We start from the raw sequence: 13721 nt of genomic DNA on the forward strand, positions 1-13721 counted from the left end.
AGAAACATTTGTCAGAACAGAATAATGAGAGACTCCATGGTTTAACATCAGGAAAGATGTGCATCCTGGTTGTTTCCTTTCTCCATACCTGTTCAAGAAGGTGTACTATATGAAGAAGAATGGACATCAGGATTGGAAGAAGACTCTTTAACAACCTGTGTAATGCAGATGATACAACTGTGATTGGAGAAAATGAAGAAGATTTAAAACCCTTACTGCAGAAGATCAAAGACTGCAGCCTTCAGTATGGCTTATGTCTCAACATAAAACAATCCTCAACATTGAACCAACAGGCAAAATCATGATAGATGAAAAAAAGTTTGAAGTTTGTTAATAATTTCATTTTACTTGAATACATAAACACCCAAAGAAGCAACAGTCAAGAAATGAAAAGATATGTTACACTGGGAAAGCTGCTGTCAAAAACCTCTCCAGATTTCTAAAGAGCAAGGATGGCAATTTAAAGACTAAGGTGCAGCTGATTCAAGCCTTGGCTTTTTCAATTATTTCTTATGCATCTGAAAGTTTGACAATAAATAAGAAAGACTGAAAAAAGAATTCAATGTCTTTGAGTTGTATTGTTGCCAAAGAATACTGATTATACTATGGACTGCCAAAAGAGCAAAAAAAGATATCTCTTGAAGAAAGTGCAACCAGGCTTCATTTTAGAGGCAAGGATGGTTAGACTTCACTTAGTTTGAACATAATTTCGAGAGGAACCAGTCCCTGGGGAGAGAAATCATGCTGAGAAAGGTAGAGAGAGGACCAGTGAAAGAGAGAAAGACCTTCACTGATTGATATGGTGACTACCAAAATGGGTTTTGACCTGACAAATATTGTGAAAATGGTGCTGAATAGAGGAAGGTTTAGATCTGTTGTTCATAAGGTTGTTACAAGTTGTAGTTAACTTGACGGCACCTAACAACAACTCAGGTGCCCTAGTGGTAGGAACTTGTGCTACAAATCTGATAGGCATGCAGTTTGAATCCACTAGCTGCTAAATGGGAGAAGGTCAGACAGTCTCCTTCTGTGATATTTACTGCCTCTGAAAACCTGCTTAGAGGGTCAGCTATGAGTTGATTCTGACTGAGTGGCACACAACAGTAATAACATCACCTGAAAGGATGTGGATAATGTTGAAAGATAAAACTATGTTAGAACAAAAATCCACAAAACCCAAAACTGTATTTAGAGAAAATTTGAATTCTGATAGAACAAGGTTTCCAAATGAAGCAGGAGAATTGGATTAAAATACCTCATATTAGAAGTTGGTTTTGAACAAGAGAAAGGAAATATGAGCCTTTGCTAGACAGGAAAGGAAAGAGTCTGCAACCCTCATTCACTGTTAAAGGAAATGAAAAATTATATGAAAAGTGTAAGAGTTTTACAGTTACTCAAGAAGCTCAACATAGAGCTAAGGCACAGGATAGGGCAAGGTTCAGGTGGGTGGTTCCTAAAATCACTATGATTCATACACACCTTGATGGCACCTAACAACAACCTGCATGTAAACCTTTCCATACGTAATACACACACACACACACACACACACACACAAATTAAATCTATTACATTTGTGAAGTCAATATAGAAGCTTCACTTAGAACAAGACCAGGAACTAACTACAGAGCAGATGATCAATTATTCATTTGCAAGGTCAAGTTGAAGCTGAAGAACTGGAATAATTCTACAAGACCCAAAATATGACCTATAGCATACATATCCCCATCAAATAGAGACAATCTCAAGGATAGATTTGAATCACTGAGAATCCCAACCTCCCTGCATTCTCACAAACATTTATTATTAATTGCTCTAGTGAATTTTGCTGATCCAAACCATAGTCTTCTCAAAGTTGAACAATGAATGAATAGGGAAGACAGAGAGAGAATTGATGCCTTTGAGCTGTGATGCTGGAGAAGAGTTTTGAATATACCATGGACTGCTAAGAGAACAGAAAGGTTCGTCCCAGGAAGCATGAAGCCAGCCTGCTCCTTGGAGGCAAGAATTCTGAGGCTTCGTCTGACATACTTTTGAGCTTGTTGCAAGGAGGGACCAGTCCTTGGAGAGTGACATCATGTTTGGAAAGGTGGAAGGATGGAGAAAGAGAGGAAAATCACGAGATGGATTGACACCGTGGCTAGGGTAATGAGGGTAGGTGTGTGTCGGAGACAGTAAAGTTGCCATAGGATAGAGCAGGTTTTAGGGCTATTGTACAGAGGGTCGCTATGAGTTTCAAGCCACTTGACGGCACATAACAACAACATCAGTGAATTTTGCTAGTGCTGTTGAGTGAGATGCTATTTCACTGTTGTTTTTATTTGCATCTCTCTAACAGCTAGAATTGTTAGCATTTTTTCAAGTGTTTGTTGGCCTTTTGAATATTCTCTTTGGTGAAGAGTCTTTTCATATCTTCTACCAATCACTATGGAAGACAGTCTGGCACTTCTTTAAAAAGTTGTGCCCCTATTCCCAAATGGGAAACCCACAAATAAAGGGTGACAATCTCTTTGTAAAAAAACGTTAGTCCCCAAAGAATCAACACAGAACATTTGCCATAGAGATATAAGACTGATACAAGAAGAAGGGGGAGATGATATGGTGATATTAATAAATTTAGAATTATTCAAGCATACCAGTTAGTATAGTTATAAAACTGACATCAGATTTCTCCAACCTGAAAAACTAGTTACTTTGCCTTAGAAAAAATGTTTCCCTTTCTTTAGTCCTCTAAACATTAAACTGCCTAATTAGCAGAAGAAATGTGTCTTTCCTAGATTAGCATTTACCTCTTTGAAACTATTTTTCTCAGTCATATGTAAATTGTACTTTAGCTGCCTGATCACCAGGAAGGAAAATGCATCCTTCTTGGATTTACCTTTTTCAAAACTGTTTGTCTCAGAAATATGCTAATTATTTGATAAGTTATCTGTTTACTAGCAAACTTTTCTTTTTAAATGTAGAAATTCTGTAAATTTATTAACAAAAGTGTATCATTGAGTAGATTAGTATCTAACCCAAGTATTAAAACTAATTATCACTCCCAGATAGGGAAGCAGTTTTTGAGAATCTGACTGCCTTCCCAGATCTTTAATAAAGTGCTTTGGATATTGGGGTGGGGGTGGGTGGCTGTGAAAACAGAAATACCTTTGAAGCTCAATATCAAGAAAACAAAGATTCTCACCACTGGGCCAATTGGCAGCATCATTATTGATGGTGAAGAGATTGAGATAGTTAACAGGTTTTAGTTTACTTGGCTCCACAGTCAATACTCTTGGTACCAACAGCAGGAAATCAAGAGAGGAATTGCATTGGGAAAGTCAGCTGTCAGAGACCTCTCCAGAGTACTGAAGAACAATGAATTCAAGCTGGAGGCAAAGGTTTGCCTGATTGGGGCCATAGTCTTCACAATTGTGTGCTATGTGTTGGAGAGCTGGATAATGACTAGGGATGATAGAAAGATAATTGATGCCAGTGAGCTGTGATGCTGGAAAAGAGTGTTGAATATACCATGGACTGCTAGGAGAACAAACAGGTTTGTCCTGGAAAGGATGAAAGCAGGCTGCTCCTCGGAGGCAAGGATTCGAAGCTTTGTCTGACATAGTTTGGGCATGTTCCAAGAAGAGATCAGTCCTTGGAGAAGGACATCATGTTTGGGAGAGTGGAGGGACAGCACAGGAGAGGAAGATCCTCCATGAGATGGATAGATTCAATGATTGGGGCAATGGGAGTGGGTGTGTCAGAGACAGTGAGGTTGGCATAGAATAGAGTAGGGTTTAGAGCTATTGTACATAGGGTCACTGTAAGTCGCAAGCTATTCAGTGGCACTTAACAACAACAACAACCCCACTACCAGGAATATTCACTAAAGTAATCAACTGTGATACAAGTAGATGTATGCACACACATGTTATTGTAGCATTGTTCACAATATCAACAAGATGGAAACTGCCCTAGTGTTCATCAACAAATGAATGGATAAAGAACCTGGAGTACACTCATAAAATGGAGTATTACATGGCTTTAAAACTAACCAAATGAAATTCTACACAACATGTTTGAGTCTGGAGCGTATTATGCTGAGTGAAAGAACTCAGTCACAAAATGGTAAACATTTTATAAGATCACTGTTAAAAAAATACCATGATTACTCGGGGGAGAGATGACAGGGAGAGCAAGAAAATGGGTAGATAATTCCTGTATTTGACTAGGTAAAGGAAAGGTCAACTTGAAATTAATAGATAAGACATTATAACTATTATAATTAACAATATGGAACAGGATATACAAAATTGATTAAATGGAGAAGAAAAGAATTCATTCACAGAGAAGGTGGGTGAAAAAAAAATACTAAGTTTGCTTAAACATTGTAAAAGTTAATTGCATCAGTCAATGGTAATTATTTCCTATTAATGATTGTCTGAAAAAAATCAATGAAATTTGTAAATTTCCACTCAAATAACATAGGTTTTTTTAAAAAAAGAATAGATTTGAACACGAATGCCTAAAGACCAGGTGAGTTGTGGAATGACATTATGAACATTATGAAGGAAGAAATAAAATGGTCAATAAAAAAAGACAGGCAATAAAGAAAAGATCAAAATAGATGTCAGTAAGAGACTCTGCAACCTGTTTTTGTTTTTGTTTTTTTTAACATAGAGTAACTAAAGCAAACAGAAATGATGAAGCAAAAGAGCAGAGAAGATGATTTCAAAGGGCAGCTGGAGAAGGCAAAGCAGAGCATTATAATGAAAAGGGCAACCACCCGGAGTTAGGTAACCAAAAGGAAAGAGCACACAGCATTTTGCAAGTTGAAAGAAAAGGAAAAACTCAAGTCTCAAGTTGCAACAGTGAAAATATTGAGCAATGCAGGGAACATACAAAGAAGATGGAAGACATACTTGGTGTCACTGTATCAAAAGTAATTGGTCGATATTCAACCAATTTTATGAAGCATAATATAATTAGAAAAGAATGGTACTGAAGAAAGAAGTTCAAACTGTACTGAACACATTGACAAAAGCAAAGCTCCAGGGATTGATAGAATGCCAACTGAAATGTTTCAGCAAAAGGTTGTAGCACTGGAAATGCTCACTCATTTGTACCAAGAAATGTAGGAGCCTGCTATTTGGCTAATCATCTGGAAAAGATCCATACACATTCCTATTCTAAAGAAAGGTGATTTAATAGATTATGGAAATCATAAAATAGGTTCAATACTATCACATGCAGGTAGAATTATGATGAAGATAATTTTAAAACAGCTAGACCAGTATTTTTACAAAGAATTTCCAGAAATTTAATATGGGTTCAGAAGAGGATGTGGGGAAAAGTCTGTCTTGTCTAAAAGCAGAAAATGTCTAAATGCAGAAAGATGTATATTTTAATTTTATTGACTATAAAAAGGCATTCGACCATATGGATTATAAAAAAGTATGGATAACATTAGAAAAATTGAGAATTCTAGAACATTTAATGGTGTTTGTTAAAAACATGCACATAGAATAAGTGGCAGTTTTCCAAAAGCAACAAGATGTTGCATCATTTAAAATCAGAAAAGGCTGTATCCTTTCACCAGATTTACTTACTCAATCAGAATGCTAAGCAAACAGTCTGAGAAAATGAGCTATATGGATAACGTGGCATCAGGACTGACGAAAGATCCTTAGCAACCTGTACATACAGACGGCACAACCTTGCTTACTGAGAGTGAAGAAGACTTGAAGAACTTATTGATGGAGATGAAAGATTTCAATCTTCCAGATGGATTGCACCTCAACCTAAAAAAAACTCAAATCTTTACAACTGGACTAATAGGCCACATCATGATAAGTGTGAAAATGATTTAAGTTGTCAAGGATTTCATTTTGCTTGGATGCACAAACCACACTCTTGGAAGCAGCAGCCAAGAAATCAAAAGATATATTGTAATATGCAAATCTGCTATAAAAGATCTCTTTGAAGTTGAAAACCAAAGATGTCATCTTGAGGACAAGTGTGCTTGATTCAAGTCATGACATTTTTAATTTTCTCATATGAACACAAGCATGTAAATGCTAGAAAACAAATCAGGAAGACTGAGGGAAAATTGATAACTATGTTACACACACACACACATACACACACAGTGTGCAGTGATTGGCACTGCCAACCTAAAGGATTTGTGTCTCCAGTGGTTTGAATTCACCAGTGGCTCTTTGGGGAAAAGACAGATCATCTTCTCCTTTTGTGATCTACAGTATCTGAAACCCAGCACGGGGTGGCTATGAGTCAGAAACTTGAGGGAAGACAGTTTGAAGGCTTTGTGAATATGCTAAAAAGTAACTGATAATTTCAAGATAAGGTGTGCAAAACATTGAACTAAACACAAGTTCAACAGGACCAACTGTGACCACACAGATTAAAAGTCCATGAACTGGTCCTGAGGACGAATAACCAAGAATAGCACAAACAACTGGACATTCACACATATGTTAAATTGTGGCCCTCAGAAAAGAAATATGGAAGCCCTAAATCTAGTACCTATTCATGTAAACTTGTTAAGAAAAATAATCTCTGAAGATGGCATCACTTAGGTTAATATGCGATCATATTGGAGAAGGGTGGGTCTTTATCCTATGCAACAGGTGTTCTTATAGAAAAGATGCAGAGGCACATGGAAGAGATTGCCATACAACACTGTGAGTTTGCAGCCCAAACCAAAGTAAGCTTGGCATTACCAGGAGCTGGAAGAAGGGCATGAAACAGATTCTCCCACAAAGCCTCAGAAAGAATCAGCATAACCAATGTTGATAAAAAATTCAGGATCCCAGAACTGTGAGACACACACAAATCAGGATCACATCTTTGGTGCAGACACACTTTATCTGCAGCTGCATATGGAGAAAGCATTTAGAGGACTACTGGGTGGGATAGTCACCTATACTATTTGCCTTGCAAATGGTTGAGGCACATTTGCAAAATGAATGACTTTCAAAATGGTTTGCAAAACATTTTCTCTTTTGTCCTTGAGCCAACTCAAAAGGCCCAGAGTTCAGGCCCAGTGTTCTACCATCCTTTGAACACCTTTTTCTCTTTGTGCATTTTTTACATCTAATGACCTAGTGGCAAGAAGCAGCGCTGGAATCCCAAAGGCATGTGGTTTGAGGCCACCAGATGCTCCTCAGGAGAATGGGCAATCTCTTCCTGGGCAAGTAACTGCCTCTGAAACTTGTTGGAGGGTTAGCTTTGGGTGGGTTCTGATTCTACAGTACACAACAACAACAAAAAATATGCATTAATTATTCTGGGTGGATTCTCCATTGAAAGTAAGTTAGGTTTGTTTTTTTTAATTCAAATACATGCATGAACAAACACATCCACTGGCTTGCTTCTGCCTCTGCTTCATTTCCTCCATTAGTGGTTATTTTTCCCAATAGGAGTAACAGCAATTCTGTCTTTCTCACCTGCTGCAGAACTAAGCTCAGCTTCTGCTCTCTATTATCAGCCAAACATCACTCAGCCCGCCCCGCCTTCTGCTACTATTGATCCCTTTACAATTGGATAGCACTTTTAATTTTTCAAAGAGCTTTCACATATATTTTCTCATTTGACTCTTACAACAATCCTGTGAAGTAGGTAGAGCAAGTATTATTATCCCTATTTGGAAGATGGGGAAAATGAAATACAAGGCACTTAAGTGGCAAGCCGTAAGTGATATGACAAGAAGCTGGTCAAAGGCAGAGTAGAAGCCAGAACTAGTTCCTCTCAGTGCTCAGCCAGCTCAAGGAACTTCCCAGCAGACAAGGAGTGATTACAGTTGAGTCTACCTTAATTTTCCACTTGTGCTAATGCTATCTGTAAACACTGTTTTTTATTTGCTCAGAGGGTGCCTAGAAATGTCTGCAGAGCAGACCACCCAGACCTCCTAGATCAGATTCTGCATGTTACAATCTCTCAGGTGATTTTTAAATTTATTTAAGAATTTAAGAGAGAATCACTGAAGTAGTGTGTGTGTGTGTGTGTGTGTGTGTGTGAGAGAGAGAGAGCGAGACAGAGACAGAGAGAGACAGAGAATGAGAGAGAGATTACTTTTCATCCCATTGAACAGTGACAAATAATAACAAACACTAACATTGGGCTTGTAAGGGGCAGGAGCTTTTCAAAGTAGTTGACATGTATTTATTCATCCTTCAGACAGTTAGGAAGGGGGAGGTAAGCAAAGAATGTGTACTCAGGACATTTACAAGTGATGCTGAAGAAGAGTACTGTTATGCTCTCTGTTTTATAAACCGTGAAGACAAAACAGAGAGAGGTAAGTACCTTTTAGTCCATGCTAGTAACAATGACAGAACTGGGCCTTGAACTCAGGGAGTTCTGCCACTGCATTTCCGTGAAAGTTATTCTAGTGTGAAGGATTATTCTCTCTTGTCCTTTGCAGACACTGTACAGCATAGAAAACACTACACAAACTGGCAGCCCCTTGGGCTTTCCCCAGCAACCAATAATACCATCATGATGGTAAATATGGAAAGCTAATACTAAATATTTTTAATAAACAGAATGTTATTTCAGGATGTGGGGGAGGCACAGTTCAAGCTAGAGTTCACCCTGAGGCACTAAGCTAATCCTTAAGGGTTTGCCAGATTCTTGCATTTGCTAACCCTCCCTCCTGAGTCAAGCAAAAGGTTTTCAAAAGAAAGAGCTTGGCTTCATTTGCATTGAATTCTCTTTGTGATTTACTTCCAGATAATTTTCAATAAAGATACAGAGAAGCTTGGCTTGGGGTCTTCAGTCGAGAACTGCTGGCCCCCTGTTTCATGCTCTCTGCTCTGTCTCATTCCTGGCTGTGTGTCTCACTTTAATAATTATAAAAATACTTTACCCTCACTCTGCAATAGGTAAAGGCAATCATATCACAACAAGACAGTCTTAACTCAGCTGTCTGGAAACTGGGACCCTGGAAAAGCCACCTTTGAAAAGGCTTTAGAGCAGATAACTATACCATGTTTATAAACAACTATGTCTTTTTTAATTATTAAAAGGAAAAATTTATTCTCCCAATCAAATCCTTCCCCTCCCTCACACACTCTTGGTCAGCTTGCCTGAAATGTTCTAATAGCACAGAAATTCTACTTGGCTTTCATTCTGGTAGACATCCAGGCATTCTGGATAGATGGATTTAAACAATTTAAGGGCATATTAACTTGCATTATTATAGTTTAAATGATAGTTGGAAAACTAAAATGATCTAAAATTTTGAATGTGTGATGCTCCTTGGTATAGTGTTTAGACAGTTGCCCTGTTATCCAAAAGGCTCTCTGATGGTTCAAATCTACTAGGGGCTCCTGGGGAGGAAGACAGGCAATTTCTTCTCGTGTGATCTACAGCCTCTGAAAATGTACTGGAGAGACAGTTATTAGTCGGTTCTGACCTAAAGGCAATGACTGACTTTCTTACTTTCTGTGTTTCTTCGTGATTAAAAGAATATTTCAAAGCCACGAAAGCAAATTTATTCTCAGTTAATAAGCAATGAACACCTGAAACGCCATACAACTGAGGAAACATTTTGAAGAGGAGCCTGCCTTCCTGCTTGCCTTGTCATTTATTGCCTCATTGCCCAATTTATTAATTAGATGGCGATTTACAACATAAATGTGATAACAGAGGGGCCTTGCAAGGTGCTAAGTACCATCTATTCATGCAGGCAATGTCCAGATCTCATTCTCAGGGTTGGTAGCAACAAAGATAAAATAAACATTTCCTACCTTGGGTTGCTATGTGTCTGAATCAACATGAAAACAATTAAGAGTAACAAAAACAGCTGGAATTCTTCTCCAAACAAATACAATGGAGAATTGATAAAAGACTGAAGCTACTTTGGTAGTTATACAATGCCCATTGTGACAGTGAGTTTACATGTTAAGTGGTAGATCCCTCCACAAACACTGTAATGTGAATGTTGACAACAACTGATTATCCTTCACAAGAGCCAACACACTCTAAGCTGGTAAAAAAGGAGAGAGGTCTTGTGTGAGGACCAGTCTGCAGAACAGTGGTGTTTACATGACAGAAATATACAATGTGCTTCTGGCCACTAAAACACTGTTGAAGGCCATGAATGGTGGTGTGGAGTGGTGTAGAGTAAGAGGCACAGGTCTGATCCTTTGATTTGCTGATTGACCTTAGAAAAAAGGCCGACATGAGCAGTTTTCATTTATGCAGCTTAGGGAATTATTAAGTCGCAAGAAATCCTTCAAGTTAGTGATGTAGGTGGGGTATGGGTGGGTGCGGGGGGGACTCAGGATAAATCCAAACTTCTGGCTGAGAGTCTTCTGAGTGAATGATGATGCTAGTCTGAAATAAAGAAATCCGGAAAGAAAGTACACCTGGGAAGGGTGTCTAGGTCACCTTTCTACTTTCAAGGGAGTGTAGATAGATTTGTTTTCAGGGCCTCTTTCTCAAATAAAAAAAAAAGAAAAAAATATGTATTTTATGCTTTTGTTGGTATAAAAACAACACAATCTAGACATAATTATCATAATATTTATTTTTTTTTGTTTGTTTTGAATGAGATTAAAATTGTGGCCTTCTCATGCTATCCAAGTACTCGCTGGGCACCATATGTGCTGCACGTAATCAGCAAGCTGGTCCTGGCAGTGTACCCTCATTTGCCTCAGGTTAGCTAACAAGTGGCAGGCTGAACTTTTTCTGAAAGAAATTTCCCTTCTTTTCCACTACCTATGTTATAACAGCACTTTCAATATGGTAGCCACAGCCAAGATACATGTCAAAAGCAGCCTGAGGGGCATAGTGCAGTTGTCTGTTGGGCTGCTAAACAAAAGGTCAGTAGTTCAAAACCACCAGCTGCTTTAAGAGAGACATGGCCAGTTTTCTCTCCTTACCATCTCAGTCACTTGATGGAGGGTCTTCACGAATCAAAACTTATTCTATGACAGTGCATTTGACCACCTGTAGCTATTTAGTCCTTGCAATATATGCTGTTGTTGCTGTTGTTGTTATGTGCCGTCGAGTCGTTTGCGACTCATAGCGACCCTATGTACAACAGCCCTAAACCCTGCTCTATCCTGTGCCAATCGCATTGCCTCTGACACACCCATCCCGATTACCCCAGTCACTGAATCAATCCACCTCATAGAGGGTCTTCCCCTCCTGCGCTGTCCCTCTACTCTACCCAGCATGATGTCCCTCTCCAAAGACCTGTCTCTCCTTACAACATGTCCAAAGTATGTCAGACGAAGCCCCAGAATCTTTGCCTCCAAGGAGTAGCCTGGTTTAACCCTCTCTAGGCTGAATTTGTTTGTTTTCTTGGCAGTCCACGGTACATTCAATACTCTTCTCCAACACCACAGCTCAAAGGTGTCAATTCTCCTTCTGTCCTCCCTAGTCATTGTCCAGCTCTCTGACGCATAACAAGTGATTGCAAAGACCATGGCCTGTATCAGACGCACCTTTGTCTCCAAAGAGACACCGTTGCTCTTGAGTACTTTAGAGAGGTCCCTAACAGCAGACTTTCCCATCACAATACATTTTTTTTAATTTCTTGGCTGCTGGTGCCAAGAGTGTTGACTGTGGAGCCGAGCAAACTGAAGCTGTGAACAATCTCAATCTCTTCGCCATCCATCCTGGTGCTACTGATTGGTCCAGTGGTGAGAATCTTTGTCTTCTTGACATTGAGCCTCAGTCCATACTGAAGGCTGCAGTTCTTGACCCTCTGCAGTAAGTGCACGAGGTCCTCCTCAGTTTCAGCGAGCAAGGTTGTGTCATCTGCATAACGCAGATTGTTGATAGATCTTCCACCAATCCTAACGCCGGCATCTCCTCATAGAGTCCAGCCTCTCGGATAATCTGCTCTGCATACAGGTTGAAAAGGTATGGAGATAGGACACATCCCTGGCGCACACCCTTCCCAATTTTGAACCATTCAGTGTTGCCCTGCTCTGTTCTGACGACTGCCTCTTGGTCCAAGTATAGGTTTCACATTAACACGATTAAATGCTCTGGGATTCCCATTCTTCTCAGAGTCAGCCACAGTTTGTTATGATTCACATAGTCAAATGACTTTGCATAATCAATGAAACACAGATAGATAATCTTCTGGTATTCTCTGCTTTCAGCTAAGATCCATCTAACATCGGCTACAATATCCGTAGTACCACGATCCCTTCTAAACCCAGCCTGGACTTTTGGCAGTTCTCTGCTGATGTACTGTTCCAGTCGTTTTGGATAATCTTCAGTAGAATCTTTCTTGCATGTGAACTCAATGATATTGTTCTGTAGTTTCTACTCTCAGTTGAGTCACCCTTCTTTGGCATGGGAACAAATATAGATCTCTTCTAGTAAGTTGGCCAAGTGGTTGTTCTCCAGATTTCTTGCCACAGCTTGGTGAGCACATCCAGGGCAGCATCTTTTAGCTGAAATATGTCAATTGGTATACCATCTATTCCGGGGGCCTTATTTTTTGCTATTTCCTTCAAAGCAGCTTGAACTTCTGCCTGCATCACCATAGGCTCTTGCTCAAATGTTATTTCATTAAATTCTTCTGTATCTGCCAATTCCTTTCGATGCAATGACTCAGTATATCCCTTCCATCTTCTTTTGATACCTCCTGGATCATTTAACATTCTGCCTAAAGCATCCACTAGACAGCAAAAACTTAATATAACAAAGAAGCAAAACATCTCAGCAGCAATTTTTTACATCAGGTTTATTTAAAACCACAATATTTGTGTATGGCAGACTTAATTTGTTATTAGTAGCTATCGCCCCTGTTTATTTTTACCTTTTCATTGTAACTACTAGGTTTAGATCTGTTGTACACAGGGTGAGTGAGAGCTGACAACATCTAACAACAGTAAGACAATTTAAAGTTACATCTGTGGCTAAAAATGTGCCTCGTGCCTCATTCACACTGGTTGGTGTTGCTCTGTAGTATTAGAAAGAGACTAGAAAGGGTAGTTCTCTAGTGAGTCTTCAATTTTCTGAAACATAGAGGAAAGGTGAGTAGTAGCAGATAATCAGGTACAATTTAGCTGTTTCCTGGGTTACAAATGCCTTGAAAATAATGACACACTTTTTCACAATATTGAGTTCTGTAAGGTAATTAAAAATTCTATAGACTAAGGCATTTATATTATAGCTAGATGACTAAGGGATTAAACTGATGTAAAAATTGAGATCTAAAATGATGTTACATGAGCAGCCTACACTTCCAACAATTAGGGAATGTGCTTCCATTGCTGTTAGGTGTGATCTGTCAGCTCCAGCTCATAGGCAGCAACCAAACAAGCTTGTCTACTCCTGGTCCACTCTCAAAACCACTGCTGTGTGTGAGCCTGTTGTTAGAGCAAGTGTCAACATCAAGCTCTACATAATTTATGGGATATGCACACAATGGAATGCTATGTAAAATGTAAAATATTTATGTTTATAATGATCTTCAGTAGGAGAGCAAAGAAGAAAACTAGAAGACAGTACATTAAATACAAGAACTATCTTGAGGAACACAATTTTTTCACAATCAATCACATTTATGTTTATTATTATTCATATTAATAATAATTCATATATATATTGTTTTATTTACATAAATTTTTTTCTTGCGCACTGTTTTATAGAATTAATTACTCTTGTTGTTGTTATGTGCTGTTGAGTCGCCAGTGACTCATAGCTACCCTATGTACAACAGCCCTAAACTCTCCCCTACCCTGTGCCAATCTCAC

The 13721-nt window shown here is 38.9% G+C and overlaps 1 protein-coding gene across 2 annotated transcripts in view; it reads right to left on the reverse strand.

Moving 5' to 3' along the window:
• POU6F2 (POU class 6 homeobox 2) overlaps positions 1 to 13721 on the reverse strand; it is a 697309-nt gene that overhangs the window by 524947 nt on the left and 158641 nt on the right. The gene's annotated exons all lie outside the window — the stretch shown is intronic.

Source organism: Elephantulus edwardii, unplaced genomic scaffold, assembly GCF_000299155.1.
Source record: "Elephantulus edwardii isolate Elephantulus edwardi_28Jun2011 unplaced genomic scaffold, EleEdw1.0 scaffold00059, whole genome shotgun sequence".
NCBI lineage: Eukaryota > Metazoa > Chordata > Mammalia > Macroscelidea > Macroscelididae > Elephantulus > Elephantulus edwardii.